Source organism: Suncus etruscus, chromosome 5 (genome assembly GCF_024139225.1).
Source record: "Suncus etruscus isolate mSunEtr1 chromosome 5, mSunEtr1.pri.cur, whole genome shotgun sequence".
Lineage (NCBI taxonomy): Eukaryota > Metazoa > Chordata > Mammalia > Eulipotyphla > Soricidae > Suncus > Suncus etruscus.
In genome coordinates this window covers 2710542-2730237 of record NC_064852.1, presented here as the reverse complement: position 1 = coordinate 2730237, position 19696 = coordinate 2710542, and the positions used below count along the sequence as shown (strand labels likewise).

Sequence of the window (19696 nt, the reverse complement as noted above, 5' to 3'; positions counted from 1 at the left end):
CATTCTAAATCATCTGATAGGTACTTGGGTACCAGGCTTTTCCCTGTAGATTCCAAATACTACAATTTACCATTCATTTAGGTTCTGACATCACTGCCTTGCCCAGAATAAAACCAGGACTCTTTTTCTCATGTCACATTAACAAAAGCTCAGCATTCTTAATGCTTGGAGAGAAATTGCAGCCTAGAAAAATCCAAGGTTCTCATAAACCCAAGCCCAACTATTCTGAAGCTTTGCTGTAAGGCTAAATTTTAATTAGGGAATCATTCATACTGGTCATAATATAGAAAATGAGCCATACTCTTTAAAATGCCAGAGAGATTTATATGACCAATCTGTCTCTAAAGTTTGAAAAAAAAAAAAGAAACCATATATAACAACACAATATACAGTGTTTTATATAAGAATACTCTGAAGTACTTAATTATCTAGCAAAGTTCATTTGTGTCCAGCAAATAGTGACTTCAGGAATACCTTATGACTCAGACAGTTTACTTCTCACGTTCTGAAAGTAGGATAAGACTGTTCCTCTCAGAATGTAGTTAGCAAGGGCTGGAGTGATAGTGTAACGGTAGGGCGATTTCCTTGCACGCAGCTGACCCAGGACAGACTGTGTGGTTTGATCACCCAAGCCAGGAGCGATTTCTGAGCACAGAGCCAGGAGTAGCCCCTGAGCATCACCGGGTATGCCTTCCCCCCAAAAATAATGTAGTTAGCAAACTTCATGAGCCAACTTTCAAGGTTTTAAAATTATTGGTCAAAATAAGGCTAGTTATTCATTTCTCTAGGCATTAGATTATTTAACATACAAAAGTTGCATTACCAGTTATATATATATATATATATATATATATATATATATATATATATATATATATCTAATTTTTATTTTTTGGTGGGGGGAATATACCTGCTGACACTCAGGGATTACCCCTGGCTCTGCACCCAGGAATTACTCCTAGAAGTACATGGGGGACTATACACCAGAGATCAAACCCAGTAAGCAGGCATCATCCCCACTGCTATCACTTTGGCTCCATCCAATTACTTTCAATGACAGTGTCTGTCCAATCCTCCATCTTGTAGAAAAAGGTTATCTTAGAATACCTAATCACTTGCTATCGCATAGCCAGTATTCCCAAAGTGGTTGCTATTCCTGTAAATGAACTTTCCTTCATTAAATTCTGCTTGAGGCATAGAGAAGATTGATTTAAGCAGGAATCTTTCTCCCTGGAGGATATGCTCCTTCGCTGCTGATTTTAATGTTTCACTCTACCGGGTAGTTTGAAAATTAAACTTTTATTCTCTCAACCCCTTTCCCTTGTTGATGTTGTTCTTGTCACAATGATAGGAATAAAACAAATGGCTGGCAGTGTTGCTCACGTACTTTTTCTTTTAATCTACATTGATTACTCTGGGTCACATGTCAAGTTGTGGTGCTCACACCGTTGGCCCTGGTGTTCACTGAAATTTGTACATAGCCTGAGCTGTGTTCTTTGCACATGTGCTCACTGTGGCCTGCACTCTAAATGGAACCACACCACTCATGATTATCATCCTTGTCTGGGGTCAGTTGGACACACCTTATCCTGGGAACTCATAAATCTTCAAGCTGTGAGGTTTCCTAAGGGTGTCACCTCTTTGAGTGGTACCTACAAACACCTGGCTAAACTCTAGCTGGAAATTGGAGGGGCAGCACTGGGGAGTACAAACAGCAGAACCACAAACTGCAGAGCCATCAGGATCACATTTAACACGTGTGTGGCATATTTGGTCATATGCCTGCAGGTACTCTGTCACTGCATCATGCCTCCTGTGTAAAAATCACACCTTACGCCAGGGGTCTCAAACGCAATTTACCTGGGGGCCACAGGAGACAAAGTCGGGGTGAGGCAGGGCCGCATAAGGGATTTCACAAAAAAAAAAGTCCTCAAACATCATTATTAACAATTTTAATTTTTCTTCTGAACATGAATAGAACATTGAGTGAAGATCATGAACAGTTCTTCTGAACATGGCATCGTTTGCCTATTCCTTGCTGCCAGAGACTTGACAGCGCTTCTTCTCACAAATCTGAACCACATTTGGCTTTAGAGAGGAAGCAGTTGAGACCCTCAGTATGGCTTGAAGATGATCATCATTAAGTCTAGACCTGTACTTTGACTTATTGAAGTTCAATTTGGAGAATAACTTTTCACACAAATATGTGCTCCCAAAAAGGCACATGGTGCGCTTGAACAATCAGGAAAGCTCAGAAAAGCTGGGGGGCAAATCTCTCAAAAATTGCCCATGCATGTCTGCTTTTCCACTAATCTCCCTGAATTTGGCTTTGAGATCAGAGTTGCGTTGCAGGTCAATAAGCTCCATTTGAAGCACAGGAGGGGCATCTTGCACATCAAAGGAAAAGGGGTCCACAAAAATTTGGAAAGTGGCTCTGTGCTTTTTGAAGTCTGCAAATCTGTGATCAAGTTCCTTCTCTAGCTTAAAAATAGCATCAACATATTTCTCACCACTGAATGATATGCCTGCATCCACAAGTTCCTTGCATGCTGGGAAATGGCAACGGTTTGTCTGAGAGAGCTAGGATTTCCATAACACAAGGTTTGTGGAGATTGCTCTCACGTTGTCAGAGGCAGCACTGATAAGCTGCCCCGGGCCTTGTAGCATCTTGTTTAGTACATTCAGCTTATGTGTGATGTCAACAAGAAAAGCTAAGTCCATGAGCCATTTGTGATCACTCAACTCAGAAACAGCATTCCCATCCTTTTCCATGAAGTCTTTCACTTCTTCTCTGAACTCAAAAAATCTTTTCAGGACATTTCCCCTGCTGAGCCAATGTACCTTGGTGAAACAGATCACATCTCCATATTCTGACTCCATTTCCTTTAAGAAAGCATGGAACCAGGCCCGGACAGATAGCACAGTGGTGTTTGCCTTGCAAGCAGCTGATCCAGGACCAAAGGTGGTTGGTTCGAATCCCGGTGTCCCATATGGTCCCCCTGCCTGCCAGGAGCTATTTCTGAGCAGACAGCCAGAAATAACCCCTGAGCAACGCCGAGTGTGGCCCAAAAACAAAAACAAAAAAGCATGGAACCTCCTGTGCTTTAAGCCCCTGGATCTGATTTGGTTGATGCATTTCACAACAACAGACATCACATTGTCACACAGCAGGCATTTTTTAAATATAATTTTTATTTTAATTATAGTGGCTTACATATCGTTCACAGTAATATTCCAGGTACATATTTACATTGAATCAGGGGAATTCCCACCACCGAATTGTCCTCCCACATCCGCTCCCATCCTGCCTCCCATATCTTCCACTCTCCCCCCAGGGCTGCTAGAATGCATGGTCCCTTCTGTGTCTAGTTTATTACTTAGTGGTCTTATAACTGTTTGGTATTGGTGCCTCCATTACTGCCCCCTCTAATTGGGAGGCAGGACTAGAAAGTTCAAGTTATGTGGTTTTGTTTGAGGAAGAGAAAAGTAATATAATGGGGTAAAAATCGACTATGCCGACTATGAGCAGAGTCATTCTAGAGACTCTCATCCTTGGTTTGAGGGACGAAGGGGAAAAAAAAGAAGGTAAAACACCACAACAGTTCAAAAAGAGGAATAAAATAAGATATCCAGTGAGCACTGCAGCAATAAAAATATGCACCACATAGTTGCCATGGTTGTGAGATAGGAAATATGACAAGGCGCAAAAAGGAAGAGAAAAGAAGAAAGAAAAAGTAAATATATAAATAAAAAATGGACAATTACTTCAATATCTACCCCAAAACAAAGAAATTGACAAAAACTAGATAAAAAATAAAAAAAAAAGGATTGTGGGCCCGGAGAGATAGCACAGCGGCGTTTGCCTTGCAAGCAGCCGATCCAGGACCAAAGGTGGTTGGTTCGAATCCCGGTGTCCCATATGGTCCCCCGTGCCTGCCAGGAGCTATTTCTGAGCAGACAGCCAGGAGTAACCCCTGAGCACCGCCGGGTGTGGCCCAAAAACCAAAAAAAAAAAAAAAAAAAAAAAGGATTGTTTAGTGTTTTTGTCTCTCCCCCGCCCCCCCCCCCCGCATAGGCACAGTAAATATTGGGGTCATTCGAAACGGGAATCCCCTTGGCCTAAGAGATACAGAGTTTCTCTAACCTTGGAATATATCGTCATGGGATTATCTATAAACTCCTTTCACATTCATTTACTCTCCCCTTGGTGTTTTTGTGACGTATGGAAGACTTCTGCTCCGATCTGGATCATAAAAACAGACCTCTAAATCTAGAGGTCTCAGTCTGTGCACAGGTCAAGGAGTGGAACTTATGATGAAGACTTTCTATGTGATTTTAGAAGTTCTGTTTCCTCAATGTCATTTTAATCTGCCTTCTGTCACACGGCAGGCATTTACTGCAAAGGGCCTGCTGACGGATAGTGCAGTGAAGAGAAATGGCCTTCTCTACACCCTCCTCTTCAAGTTTTTTTGAACAAGTGCCACCAGTCCATTTTTCCTCCCTGTCATCAATGGCTCTCCATCGGGTATTATTCCAACAAACCTCTTCCATGGCAAACCTGCATTCTCAATGGCAACACACAGATGCCGAAATATCTCATTAGCAGTGGTCTGGCCATGCATTGGAATTATTGTGAGCAGCTCCTCTGTCAATTCAAAATTGCAATTAACACCACGGACATCAATTGTGAGCTGCGCAGTGTCTGTTATATCTGTGCCCTCGTCAAGAGCAACTGAGTATGCATCAAAAGATTTGGCTTTCTCACACAGTTGATGATAAATGTCACTTGACATGTCAGAAATGCACTCTGCCACAGTGTTGGCAGAAAGGCTGATTTTGCTAAACTGACCTTTCTTTTCTGGACAGATAATACTTGCAGCCTGTAACATGCATTTTTTTTTAACAAACTCTTCTTCTGTGAATGGTTTCCCATCTCACTAACCATGTAACTAGCTTCAACTAATGCAACATTCTCTTTGGTTGCTTTCTTGAAGAAATCTTGTTGCCTCATTAGACATGCTTTAAGACTGGCAACCCGCTTGGCTCTCTCATTTCCTTGATATTGTGCACATTCCTCAGCATGTTTAGTTGAATAATGGTGTTTCAAGTTGTATTCCTTGTGCACTGCAACTTTCTCTGAGCAAATAAGACATGTGGGGATGCCCCTGTGCTCAACAAAGAAATACTGCGTCTCCCACTTCTCCTGAAATTGTCTGTGCTCGTCATCAATCTTTCTCTTCGCTGCAGGCTTTGATGAAGTCATGATGAAGGTATGACAAAATCTAATTCTGTAATAAACTCCTCTCCCTTCTCTCCCTTAGGTCTCCGATAATGCAAGGGACAGCGGGCAGGAGCAGCGGAAATGACGTCTGCGCTAGGCGCAAAGTATTAGCGATTATTCACTTACCGAATATTCGCAGTAAAAAATCGCAAAAAAATCGCATTAAACATTTGTATACCCCGAACTAAACTGCTCGGGGTATGTGAATGTTTAATGCTATTTTTTCTTACTAATGCGATTTTTATTGCAATTATTCGGTAAGCGAATAATCGCGAATACTGCGATATTTGAAGGCCGGCCATGGGCCACAAAATGTGTACGGAGGGCCGCAAAGGGCCCGTGGGCCACAAGTTTGAGATCCCTGCCTTACGCTATATCTCCAAGCCCAGGTGAATGAGTCAGAATCGGGGTCACATATGAAATAATCCAAACCAGGCTGAGGGTGAAACACACACAGTCTGGCAGTCTTCTACCTTGTATCTCCAGCAAGCTGCCTGCCAGAACTGCCCATTTTTATTGAGTCCAGAGACTACTAGGCATTAAGAGCATTAAGAGCAGAGATAGTTCAGGCTATCCTGAGCCAGTCCCATCCAGGTTTCCAAGGAAGACCATCTCAATCTCTGCTTGGGGGTCAATCCAAGTTGTAAACAAACATACAAAGGAACCAGGGATGATCTTTGTTTTGGGTAAAATAAGATGCAACCTAACACTCTAGGTCTACCCTGGGGTAGACTATAGAAAAAGGGATGTTTTTTTTTCTCCTTTAAAATTATATATACTTAGAGAATGAAGTAAAAAAGGTTGTTCATGAAACTGCATGTCCAAGGAGCTTTCCAACATGTTGCCCATGGGTCCACGGCCAATTTCTGCAAGTTTAACAATTTAATCACTCAGCAAATAAAAAACTTGTCTTTGTGTGACTTCCTTTATAGAACAAAGCCTCACAATACCTCCTTTCATGGTGTCCCTCTGTGAAAGCCTGCTGAGTGCTTTCTGAAGCAAAGGTCAATGACATAAATGAAATGAAATTTCTTAAAAGGCAGGGGAGGGCCTATTTTCAGACCACATTTGCTTATCCACGGGTTTGCAATGAAAGAACCAGAAGGCTCATGGTTTCAGATAGAGGAAATCTGGGCACAAACCCGACAAAATGGGAATTTGAATAAAAATCTGAAATCTGCACAATGGAGATGAATTGATAACTGGTCTTCTTTGGTTTATTTGTTCTGGGGCTCTGTCTGATGGCTCAGGCTTCCTCCTGGCTCACTGCTCAGGAATCCCTTCTGTCAGTGCTTAGAAGACCATAGAGAGTGCCAGTAATTAAGTCAGCACATGCCTAAATCTACTCTCTCTAGAATCTCTACTATCTCTCCATCTCTGCTATCTCTATCTCTACTATCTACTCTCTCTTCAGTACCTTAAGAATTTAAGGGGCCGGGCGGTGGCGCTAGAGGTAAGGTGCCTGCCTTGCCTGCGCTAGCCTTGGATGGACCGTGGTTCGATCCCCCGGCGTCCCATATGGTCCCCCAAGCCAGGAGCAACTTCTGAGTGTGTAGCCAGGAGTAACCCCTGAGCGTCACTGGGTGTGGCCCAAAAACAAAAAAACAAAAAACAAACAAAAAAAAACAACAAGAATTTAAGATAGAATTGTTCATCTGCTGTTACATTTTTTTTTTTGGTAGACAAGATTTAGTCGCTAGTAAAGTACTAACACAGTATTTAGAAATATATGAGAAAGGACACAGATTAAATTTTTTCATTTTTTTGAACTTTAATTTTGAGGCTATCCCCAGTGGTTCTCAAGAATTTATCCTCACTCTGCACTCAGGGATCACTCCTGACTGACTCAGGGCACCATATGGGGTACAGGAAGGTCAAACCTGGGTAAGATAACATGCAAAACAAATGCTCTACCCACTGTACTAGCGGTCCAGCCCCAGAAGGTAGATCAATAAAAGAAGTTCAACATTATGAAACTGAGCAACTAAAAAGCCAGTGAAATGTAAGCGAATAATATGATGATTAATATAAATGTATTGATTTAAAAAATATATTTTTGGCTGTTTCATCTTGGTTTTGGTTTTAGAGTCACACAACTGGATATACTCAGGGGTTGCTCCTAGCTTTGCCCTCAGGAATTACGCTTGGTGGTGTTTGGTGGTGGGGGGTGGGCATAGGGGATGCTAGATATTGAACCCAGATTGTTCACATGCAAGACCAGCACCATACCCACTGAATTATCTCTCTAGACCCTAAAAAAACATGTTTTCCAATGTCAGAAATAAAACCCAGGTCGTCACATGTACAAAGCAAATGCTCTACTCCTGAGCTACATCATTGGCCCAAAGTTATTATTTTTTCAAATGGAAATTCAATCTTGTATCATCTCAAAAATGTTTTTAATATATGTATAACACATATGCTAACATATATGTTTGCTTTTGTTTGTTTGGGGACCACAGCTGGTGGTGTTTAAAACTTACTCCTGGATCTGTGTTTAGGGATGATTCCTGGTAGGATTCAGGGGACCAGATCGGGTATAAGGGAGAAAAGTCAGATCAACAGAACGCAAAGCAAGTGCCCTATCTGCTATCTACTACCTCTCTATCCCTTCAAAATATATTGTAAGGATTCTGTTCTGTTAAACATGAGTGGGAAGAGCACATTTAGAATTTCCATTATTTAATAATCACATTGATTAGGGTCGGAAGGGTGGAACACAGGAAGAGAAGTATCAGCCCTGGCCTATGGAAAATTCAGAGACTGAGGAGACAAAGGGAACTAGTTCCCACCACAGCTCTGAGAATCACAAGCAGGGACCAAGTCGTTTTTCTACTTTAGACTATTCTCATTTCTTGCAGACTGAATACACTTTTAACAAACTTACTGAGAGAATTAACAGCCACATACTTAGCATAGCGCCCATGACACAATGAGTTCCCCAAAAAGAATACACTAATAATAATGAAAATAATCCAAGATCCTGAGATTTATCTTGAAAATTCTGAAAACCAGTTAAGACTCTCTGGCAGACAAAATGAAGTTTTTTAAGTCTCGCTAACAAACCTAGAAAAATGGCAAGAATTTACGGGAATAATTACTAGCTTGGAGGGGAAATGTGGCCAGGAAAAAAAAGAGCACATTATGAACACAGGGCAGAAAAAGGTTTTGGAAAAAAATGTTTGGAAAGAGAAAGGCTAGGCGCAACCTACATTTCTGGCTAAAGTCAGAAAGATCAGACATGCTTTTCTATCAATTAGCTAATTGGTTCAATGTTTTCTAAATTGTCAAGTAAAAGTCTTGGCGTATTTTGTGTGACTAAAAATATCAGGAGGGTTTCCTCCAGAGATTTTCAAAATATAAATTATGTGTGTGGCAAATCATTTGAAAGCAGGTCATCATTTTTTATTTGTTTTGTTTGGGGGGAGACACACTGTTGGTGCATGGGGGTCATACTGTGATGGGGGTGTGTATCCAGGCCAGGATTCTGGCAGATAAAACATGTATTCCAGGTCCTCTGTCCCAAAGTCATCAATTTTTAACTGCAAAAACCATAGTATATTGCACACAGTATCGTATTAAAATGATATCCTCAAAATAAGGGAACTTAATTTATTTGTGGCTATTCAGAAACTTTATTTTTCTTCTTTTCATCTTCCTCAGACATGTTGTATGTTAGAACTCTGATGTGGAAAAAAATTAAGGAAAAACTAAAAAATAAATAAAAGTATCCATTTTCTTCTTCCTCTTTTTGAAATATCTAAAACTAAATTAGCTTTGGAAGGAACTGAAATAAATAGTAAAACTAAGAGTCTGGAATTAATAGAAATGTGCTGGCTATACATTCTTTCAAATTATTAAAATAGTACGACAAGGAAGCTAGGAAAAAGTTTTTTTTAACTCTAAGGAAATTTTACTTAGAAAAACTAACAAAATAAAAAGTTATTTTTTGACAAGTCTAAATTTTGCATTTGGGTCAAAGGTTTTAAAGGTAACAAGAAATAGTTTCTCTCTTTTCTGTTATTGTGAAAGGTCATTTCTACAATTATGGAAAAGACCACTATGCAGTGAAAAAAAGCTCCTCTTGAGGAAAAAAAGATGGGCTTTATAGTTGAAAACATTGGGCTATTATGCTAAACATTCCTTGTATTTTTGAGGGCAAATATCTAAAATATGTTTAGAAGAAATCTATCTCCAAATTCTTACTACCCAATAAAACTATTGCCTAGGTTAAAAAATATTTTTGATAACTGATCTTACAAAAATAAAAAATTTAAGTTTATTTGAGAAGTCAGCAATAAAATTAATGGCAAAATAAAATGAAAAGGGTCATATTTTCAGAACCACAATTTCAGAAGACTAACTTGATTAAGCTAGTAAAATTATTTCTTGCTCCCTTTACCTTTTTTAAAAATAATTTCTTTATTGAAGTACTGTGGTTACAATATTGTTCATAATTAGTTTTAGCCTTAGAATGTACAGCAACTCTCCACCAGTCCACCCAACCACTCTCTCTCTCTCTCTCTCTCTCTCTCACACACACACACACACACACACACACACACACACACACACACACACACACACACACACACACTTAATTTCACTCTCTCTCCTTTAGAACACTTGGTTTGCACTATTTTTAATAAAAGGGTTCCATGCATGTCACTTTTTCTCCTCTCAGCATCCTGTTTTTGTCCAGAGTGACTAGTTCCAACTATCACTGTCATAATGGACCTTCCTTACTCTAACTGCACTCACCAGCCTTTGTGGCAAGTCCACCAGGAACTGGTCCTCCTGGCCTTCATCTCTCTTGTTTCTTTTTTTTTCCTTGTTTCTAAATATTATTACCATCCTGTCTTTTATTTTCCTATATCTCACAAATGAGTGAGATTATTCTATCTGTATCCCTCTGACTCATTTTACTCAATGGAATACTTTCCATTGAATACCCTGCATGTCTAGCTAAATATAGAAGCAAATTTCATGACTTCATTTTTGTCTGATGGCTGCATAATATTCCATTGTGTATATATATATAAAACATCACAGTATTTTTTAGCCACTCATCTATTGTCAGACACCTAGGGCACTTCCAGATTCTGGTTATTGTAAATAATGCTGCAATGAACATAGGAATGTAGAGAGCATTCTTTTTTTATAATATCTTTATTTAAACATCTTTTTTTTTTTTTGGTTTTTGGGCCACACCCGGTGACGCTCAGGGGTTACTCCTGGCTATGCGCTCAGAAGTCGCTCCTGGCTTGGGGGACCATATGGGACGCCGGGGGATCGAACCGTGGTCCGTCCTAGGGTAGCGCAGGTAAGGCAGGCACCTTACCTTTAGCGCCACCGCCCGGCCCCTATTTAAACATCTTGATTACAAATATGATTGTGATTAGGTTTCAGTAGTGTAAAGAACACCCCCCTTCACCAGTGCAACATTCCCACCGCCAATGTTCCAAATCTCCCTCCATCCCACCCCATCCCCACCTGTACTCCAGACAGGCTTTCCAGTTCCCTCATTCATTCACATGGTTATGGTAGTTCTCAGTGTAGTTATTTCTATAACTGTACTCACCACTCTTTGTGATGAACTTCATGAAGTGAGCTGGAAGTTCCAGCCCTCCTCTCATTGTCTCTAAGGATTGTTGCAAAAATGACTTTTATTTTTCTTAAAACCCATAGATGAGTGAGACTATTCTGCGTCTCTCTCTCTCTCTCTCTCTCTCTCTCTCTCTCTCTCTCTCTCTCTCTCTCTCTCTCTCTCTCTCTCTCTCTCTCTCTCCCTCTGACTTATTTCACTCAGCATGATAGATTCCATGTACATCCATGTATAGGAAAATTTCATGAGTTCATCTCTCCTGATGGCTGCATAATATTCCATTGTGTCTATGTACCACAGTTTCTTTAGCCATTCATCTGTTGAAGGGCATCTTGGTTGTTTCCAGAGCCTGGCTATTGTGAATAGTGCTGCAATAAATATAGGTGTGAGGAAGGGATTTTTGTATTGTATTCTTGTGTTCCTAGGGTATATCCCTAGGAGTGGAATAGCTGGGATGAATGGGAGCTCAATTTCCAGTTTTTGGAGGAATCTCCATATCGCTTTCCATTGAGGTTGGACTAGATGGCATTCCCATCAGCAGTGGATAAGTTCCTTTCCAGAGAGCATTCTTGTATTGTATATTTGTGTTCTTAAGTTATATCCCTAGGAATGGTTTTGCTGAATTATAAGAAAGCTGATGCCCAGGTTTTTAAGGAATATCCATATTGTTTTCCAAAAAGCCTGGACCAGTTACATTCCCACCAGCAATGAATGAGAGTTCCTTTCTCCCATTTCCCCGGCTGCACTGATTGTTCTTGTTCTTTGTGATGTGTGCCAGTCTCTGTAGTGTGAAATGGCATCTCAATGTTGTTTTGATTTGCATCTCCTGATGATTAGTGATATAGAGCATTTTTTTCATGTGCCTTTGGACAGCTGTATTTCTTCTTTGAGGAAATGTTTGCTCATTTCTTCTCCCCATTTTTGAATGTGCTTAGATTTTTTTTTCTAAGTTCTATCTGTACCTTGTATATTTTAGATATTAACTTTTTTTTGGGGGGGGGGGCAAACCCAGCAGTGCTCAGGGGTTACTCCTGGCTATCTGCTCAGAAATAACTCCTGGCAGGCACAGGGGACCATATGGGATGCCGGGATTCGAACCAATCACCTTAGGTCCTGGATAGGCTGCTTGCAAGGCAAATGCTGCTGTGCTATCTTTCCAGCCCCTGATATTAACCTTTTATCAGATGGATATTGGGTGAATAGTTTCTCCCATTATATCGATAGCCTTTGTATCCTAGTCAGTATTTCCTTTGAAGTGCAAAAGCTACTCAGTTTAATGTAGTCCCATTTATTTATATCTTTGCTTCCAGTTTTTTGGACAGTGGTATTTCCACTTTGAAGATGCCTTTAGTTTAATGACATGTAGTAGTCTTCCTATATTTTCTTCTTTGTACCTTATGGTTTCAGATCTAATATCAAGGTCTTTAGTCCATTTTTGACTTCAACTTTGTGCATCATGTTAAAGGTCTGAGTTAAAAGCCTTTCCTTTAAAAGATTTTAAAAACTCCTATAAAAGATTTAGCACAAGACAAGGTTGACCTTCTTGCCACTTCTATTCAATATAGTACTGGAAATACTTGTCATAGCAATCAGTCAAGAAAAAGATATATATCAAGGGCATCCAGATAGGAAAGGAAGAAGTCAAGTTCTCACTCTTTGCAGATGACATGATACTATATTTTGAAAATCTTAGACTCTACCAAAAAGCTTAGAAACAATGGATTTGTATAGTAAAGTGGCAGGCTACAAAATTAACACACAAAAATCCATGGCTTTTCTATATACAAATTCTAAAAGAGAAGAGACATTAACAAAATAATTCCACAACTGGACCTCAGAAAATCAAGTAAGTACTTCAGTCCACTCTTATTTTATCTTTAAAAAAAAAAAAAAAGGAATGTTTCATGAATTTGTGTGTCATCCTTGTGCATGGGCCATGCTAATCTTCTCTGTATTGGTCCAATTTTAGTATATGTGCTGCCAAAGTGAGCACACAGTCCACTTTTAACTAAAGAGGTGAAAGACCTATACAAGGAAAACTACAAAACATCACTTTAAGAAATAAAAGAGAAGGGGCCTGGAGAGATAGCACAGCCTTCGTGTGTTTGACTTGCATGCAGAAGAACGGTGATTCCCAGCATCCCATATGGTCCCCCAAGCCTGCCAGGAGCAATTTCTGAGCATAGAGTCAGTAGTAGACCCAGAGGGCTGCCAGGTGTGATCCAAAAACAAGACAAAACAAAACAAAAAATAAAAGAGGACTCAAGGAAATGGAGACATATAACCTGCTCATGACTGGGAAGATTAACATCATTAAAATGGCAATACTCCCCAAAGAAATTCCTCTAAGGATACCCTTGACATTTTTCAAAGAAGTGGATAAAACACTCCTGCAATTCATTTGGAACAATAAACATCCATGAATAGCTAAAGCAATCCTTGGAAAAAAGGATGGGAGGCATCACTTTCCCCAATCTTAAATTGTACTATGGGGGCCGGAGAGATAGCATGGAGGTAAGGCATTTACCTTTCATGCAGAAGGTCATCGGTTCGAATCCCGGCGTCCCATATGGTCCCCCGTGCATGCCAGGAGCAATTTCTGAGCACGGAGCCAGGAAAAACCCCTGAGCATTGCCGGGTGTGACCCAAAAACCACAAAAAAAAAAAAAAAAAAAAAAACTGTACTATGAAGCAATAGTCATTAAAGAGCATGACATTGGCATAAAGATAGATCCTTATATCAAGGGAATATATTTGAATCTTCTAAGACTTACCCCCAGATATGCAATCAATTAATCTTTGATAAAGGGGCAAGAAATACAAAGTAGTGCAAGGAAAGCCTCTTTAACAAGTGGTGTTGGAATACTGGTCAACTATATCACCTTTTAAATGGAAGAAACAAAACCATGAGAATTCTCAAGCCTGGTCCCAGAGAGATAGCACAGCGGCGTTTGCCTTGCAAGCAGCCGATCCAGGACCAAAGGTGGTTGGTTCGAATCCCGGTGTCCCATATGGTCCCCCATGCCGGCCAGGAGCTCTTTCTGAGCAGACAGCCAGGAGTAACCCCTGAGCACTGCCGGGTGTGACCCAAAAACCAAAACCAAAAAACAAAATTCTCAAGCCCACACAACACTCTAGTAATCATACATATATATGTGTGTGTATTCCATTTAAAAAGTAATTTTGAGAGATTTTTTATTTTTGCTTTCTTTTATTTTGGACGCCATGCCTGGCAGTGCCCAGGACTTATTCCTGCTCTGCACTTAGGGATCACTCCTGGTGACGTTGGGAGGTCACGTAGGATGCCAGAACTCTAACCCAGGTCAGTCACATGGAATGCAAGTACCCTATCTTCTATTCTATTCCTCTAGCCCTTCAAAAGTCATTTTAAACAGAGAGAAACTTAAGGTCTTAGTATCACCTGCATCATAGTATTGTAAAACAAAAGCATTTCAAAAATTAAATGAAAAAATGCTTCTCAAATGATAACATTTATATGCTTTTCTAACCCCTGTAAAAATAACAAGGGGGTTCCTTTACTAAGAAGGTAAGTATTCATTTATTTGTGTGCTTGCAATAGTCTATAAATTATTTTCTAATGTTTAGAATTCAGAGTTTATTTTCCACATGAATGAAAACTTCGATAGCTTTATTTCCAGAAGAGCAAACACAAATATGTTTAACTAAAAATGTTGACATTGACTGTATGTACCAGGGACCTAAGCTTAGGACCTAAGCCCTAAGCTTGTGAATTCTGAACCTTGTAAGTGGGGGGGACTGGTAAAGGGGCCTGTAAACATTTTTCCCCAACTCTGGAAACATTAAGGTGCAAAGTGCAATATTCATGAGACCCCTAGGTTCAGCTTCTCACATTATTATGCCTGATTAATGGGCAGGGTAAGTTTTTAATGTATGAAAGTCAGACTAATAATGTTTCAGAAAATAAAAATCAGCAAAAAATGTATAATAAGTGCCTTTCCATGATTACAGCTAAGTATATGGTAAGCTAATAAAAGTTTCTATCAATTCCCAATACAGTAGAGCTTCAGCAGCATAAAATGATTTAATTTTCAAGACCACACAACTGAGAGTCATCAGCATTGGGGCCCAGATCTTCTCCTTGTTGATATACAACTTTTCCACTCACTCACCTATATTATAGATTACTTCTCTGTGCTTAATGAAAGAGAATTAGAAGGATTCAATGTCTTCATCCTAATGGACTTGCAACACTCATAGAATAACCACTTTTAAAAACTTATTGAAGTAGCAATGTCTTATAACAGGATTTGGGTTCCAGACATCATCATTAATTTAAAACCATTATAAATCTAGTCTGACTATATTAAATACTGAATGTCTAATTCCAACCATCCATTATCATTCAATTGAAAGTTTTTATATTAATTGTCAGCTGACTTAATTGTTGCCATTTCAATCTCTGCTCAGGTGAGATCTTTTCAAATATTTAATTGTGAATGAAATGAGATGGTGCTGTTCATCTCTCTTAAAATGTTAAGATCGAGCACTCTAGTTTTGTTGTATCTAGAAGTTTGCAAATGCCCCTATTGAAGAAGGTTTCCTTGCAAAGTTTAGCATCCCCACTCTAGCAGCTTTATTGACAAAAGCTTGCAAAATTTTTTTGAGTTTCAATTTTTAAGTTGAAAAAAATATCATTATAGGAATAGATAAATTTAAAAAACAGTAAGCTTAACTTTTGTTGTTTTTGAGCAACACCCAAAAAAGTGCAAAGGCCTTCATTTTATGAATCATATAGTTTACTGACAGAGGTAGGATGCAAACTTCATATTTAGGCTACCCAGATTCAAATACTATCTTTATCACTTACTAGTCATGTGGCCTTCAATACATTTTTTTGTTTTGTTTTTTGGGGTCACACCCCAGCAGCGCTCAGGGGTTCCTCCTGGCTCTACGCTCAGAAATCACCCCTGGCAGGCTTCGGAGACCCTTATGGGATGCCAGGGATTCGAGCCATTGTCGTTCTGCTTGCAAGGCAAATGCCTCGCCTCCATGCTATCTCTCAGGCCCCCTTTATTACATTTCAATAGTACCCTCTCTTATGTGTTTATTGCGAAGATTAACTTAGTTAATGGTAACTAGCACATAGTGAAAGTATTTTTAAAAACTTCCTGGCATATTAATTTTTGTTTTGTTTTTTTCTTTTGTGCCATACCCAATGGTGCTGAGTGGTTACATCTGATTCTGCGCTCAGAAATCACTCCTGGCAGGCTCAGGGACCATATGGGATGCCGGGAATAAACCCCGGTTGGCCTGTGCAAGACAAATGTCCTACCTGCTGTGTTATCACCCTAGCATATATATATATTTTTTTTGGGGGGGGCCACACCCAGTGGTGCTCAGGGGTTACTCCTGGCTGTCTGCTCAGAAATAGCTGCTGGCAGGCACGGGGGACCATATGGGACACCGGGATTCGAACCAACCACCTTTGGTCCTGGATCGGCTGCTTGCAAGGCAAACGCCACTGTGCTATATCTCCGGGCCCACCCTAGCATATTTTTATGTCAAAGAAATCTATTCAGAGTTTTTCTAAGAAATATATTTTTAACCTTCAATTTTTTAATTTGCAAGAACTTTAATTTTGTTCTTACCGTAAGGTAGAGGCACAATCTCTAATTCAGCTTATTAAAGTCCATTATTATCTTTCCCCCTAAACGTTAGTATCTTTTCTGCCATATGTTCAAATGTCTCATTCATATAATTTTTTCTGAATTTTCCTTATTGTTCAATTTAATTTATTTATGAACCAAAACCACATAGTCTAAATTGCTATTGTTCCCCTCTTCACACTGGCTCTGCACACAGAAATGACACCTGACAGGCTCTGGGAATTATATGGGTTTCTAGGGGTTGAACCTGGTCAGCGGTGTGCAAGGCAAATGCCCTACCCACTGTACTAATGCTCGGGCCCCTCTTTTTTTTTGGGGGGGGTCACACCCAGCTGCGCCCAGGGGTTACTCCTAGCTCTATGCTCAGAAGTCACTCCTGACAGGCTCAGGGGACCATATGGGATGCTGGGATTCGAACCACTGACCTTCTGCAGCCACAGGGGCCCCTCATTTTATACTTAGTATACTGGTAAAGTATACTGATAAGCTGTTTAGTTCCTGCCTTTGGTCATAATGCTGAGTCCTTAATCTGGTATCACTGATGACCTAAGAAGATGCTCTCTTTAAGTTCCATTTGCTACTTCTTCCTTTGAGCTTAGCACTGATAGTCTCAATCGCTGAATTCCAATTACTGTCCACTTCTCAAAGCCTGGCTGCTGCTTCCAATGTTTGTGCCTCCGCACGCCCCTCTCCCCACCTCCAATATCCATGAAACTTTCAGATCTCTTCCTACATGTCAAAGAACTGCCATCAACCCGCTCCCCTGAAAGCCAATGGGCTCAGCTTTTATATTTATAAAGTTCTGATTCCTGCTTTTCAAATCACTTTCCAAGGAGAGTCTCAGCACTTCACACTGTCTTCTTTCAAGAAATAATTATTTCCACTGTAGCCCAGATCTGATTTCTAGATTTATCTTTCCATTTCTAGGTTGGTGAATCATGCCTACCCACACTCGGGCCTACACTTACATTGAGCCTCACAACGCCAAGTCTAATCTTGCCCATTCCGTTTTAGGGCATATGAGGGGGAGAGCGTCGGAGTCAGACAGACAGTTCAGCTAGCTGTTTATTAATTATACCTTGTTCCTAAGTCAGCTTCTAAGAACAAGATGGTGAAGTCTTTCTGAGAAGTCAAAAAGATTTTATATATATATATATATATATATATATATATATATAAACCACCAAGCATAGAGGTTTGTCAGTTCTCATTAAATACCGATTTCCTTAGGTTCCTTCTGTTTCATCTCCTAGATTATGCAGTTTCATAGAGAACAATTCGATTAAGAAAGATAATACAGTGGCCAGAGTGAATGTAGAGCCTACAGAATATTTGCCTTCAATGTAGCTATCCCCTGCACCCTATTTGGTCTCAACACCACCAAGAGTGATCCCTGAGCACAGAACCAGAAATAAGCCCTGTGCTCACTCCTGAAAAAAGTTAACGTAAGAAATTCTATTATGGACAAATAAGCCATATTTTCACTATTTTTTCTAGCAATGTGAGAAAAAAGTCTAAGACCTTCTAATATAAATGCTTAGAATAAAACTTTCTAAATTTGATGTTTCAGATACATATATATCTGAAACATCAAATTTAGAAAGTTTATATATATATATATATATATTATATATATTATATATATATATATATTATATATATATTGGTTTTTGAGTCACACCCGGCAGCTCTCAGGTGTTACTCCTGGCTCTACGCTCAGAAATTGCTCCTGGCAGGCTCAGGGGACCATATGGGATGCCGGGATTCGAACCACCGTCCTTGTGCATGCAAGGCAAGTGCTTTGCCTCTATGCTATCTCTCTGATCCCATATTTCAGATATCTTTTTTTTTTTTTTTTTTGTGTTTTTTTTTTTTTTGGGGGGTCACACCCGGTAGCGCTCAGGGGTTATTCCTGGCTCCAGGCTCAGAAATTGCTCCTGGCAGGCACAGGGGACCACATGGGATGCCGGAATTCGAACCGATGACCTCCTGCATGAAAGGCAAACGCCTTACCTCATTGCCATCTCTCCGGCCCCTATTTCAGATATCTTTAAGAATCTATTAAATGCCACAGACTGTCACAGAAAACGTACTTATTAATGACTGTATTTCTAAGGTATATAGCTCCTGACTATCTCTTCGGCCTCATATTTCAGATATCTTTAAGAATCTATTAAATGTGGTAGACTGTCACAGAAAACATACTTATTAATCACTGTATTTGTAAGGCATATAGCTCCTGGCAACTCCTTCTCTTAATCACAGGGTATGGAGTAACCCAGAACTGAGTGCACAGGAGTTTTTATTGAACAAAACCAATATGAGATGTTGTATCAAAAGACCTTATATTGCCTTTCCCACTTAGATATTTCAGAGCTATCCATGTTTGAGTTTATTATGTAGTCTTTTTTTAAAACCTCATCTATAACTTGTTATGCATAATCTTTACCTCTTAGGGTTATCAGAACAAGTGAGAAGATATACAGGAGAAAAAAAACACTATTAACTGTAATGATATAACAGATCTTTGGTAGTATTTCCTAGAAATCTGCTTAATTACACGGGAACAACATTGCCTAAATTGTTGATGCCTATGGATATACATACCTGAGAATTTAACACATAAGGAAACACAATTGTGGAATTAATTTTTTGTGGAATTAATTTTTAAACTCATCCTGTGTTCTTTGTCAAAATAATCATTGCTGAGGGAATTTCAAGGAATTGAACAATTTAGATATTTTAAACAAAAGTCATAACTAAGGACAAAAAGGGATAGATAAATGGTCCCATATTTCTCTGTCCTCTCAAAAACTTCTTGCCATAAAAAAAATCAGAAATGAAAAGTCATGCTGATTTAATTTTTTCAGGAGACAAAGGCCTCCTGTGGAAACAAGCATCCTTCTCTTTCAGCATGTCTACTAAAATAAATTTTAGAAGCTCTCCCTTGATACTTTTAGGAAGAAAAGGTATTAAAAAAAAACATTAGAACAGGCAAGGAATTTAATTGCATTCCTACTCACAAGATCATTCATCTAAATGGAAGATCTTCATGCTAGCAAAGTTTATTTTCTTATCCTGATTTCTACTTTGCACTTAGGGTTAATAAGAATAATGACGAGACCAACTTTTTTCCAATAATAAGACAGCAGTACTACCATG

General features: G+C 39.5%; 1 protein-coding gene and 1 non-coding gene across 2 annotated transcripts in view; both read right to left on the bottom strand.

Annotated features, from left to right (window-relative positions):
- MEGF9 (multiple EGF like domains 9) overlaps positions 1-19696 on the bottom strand; it is a 118559-nt gene that overhangs the window by 30770 nt on the left and 68093 nt on the right. The gene's annotated exons all lie outside the window — the stretch shown is intronic.
- On the bottom strand, positions 12773-12879 carry LOC126010537 (U6 spliceosomal RNA). The gene has a single exon (XR_007496561.1). It is a non-coding gene; the product is annotated as a U6 spliceosomal RNA (small nuclear RNA).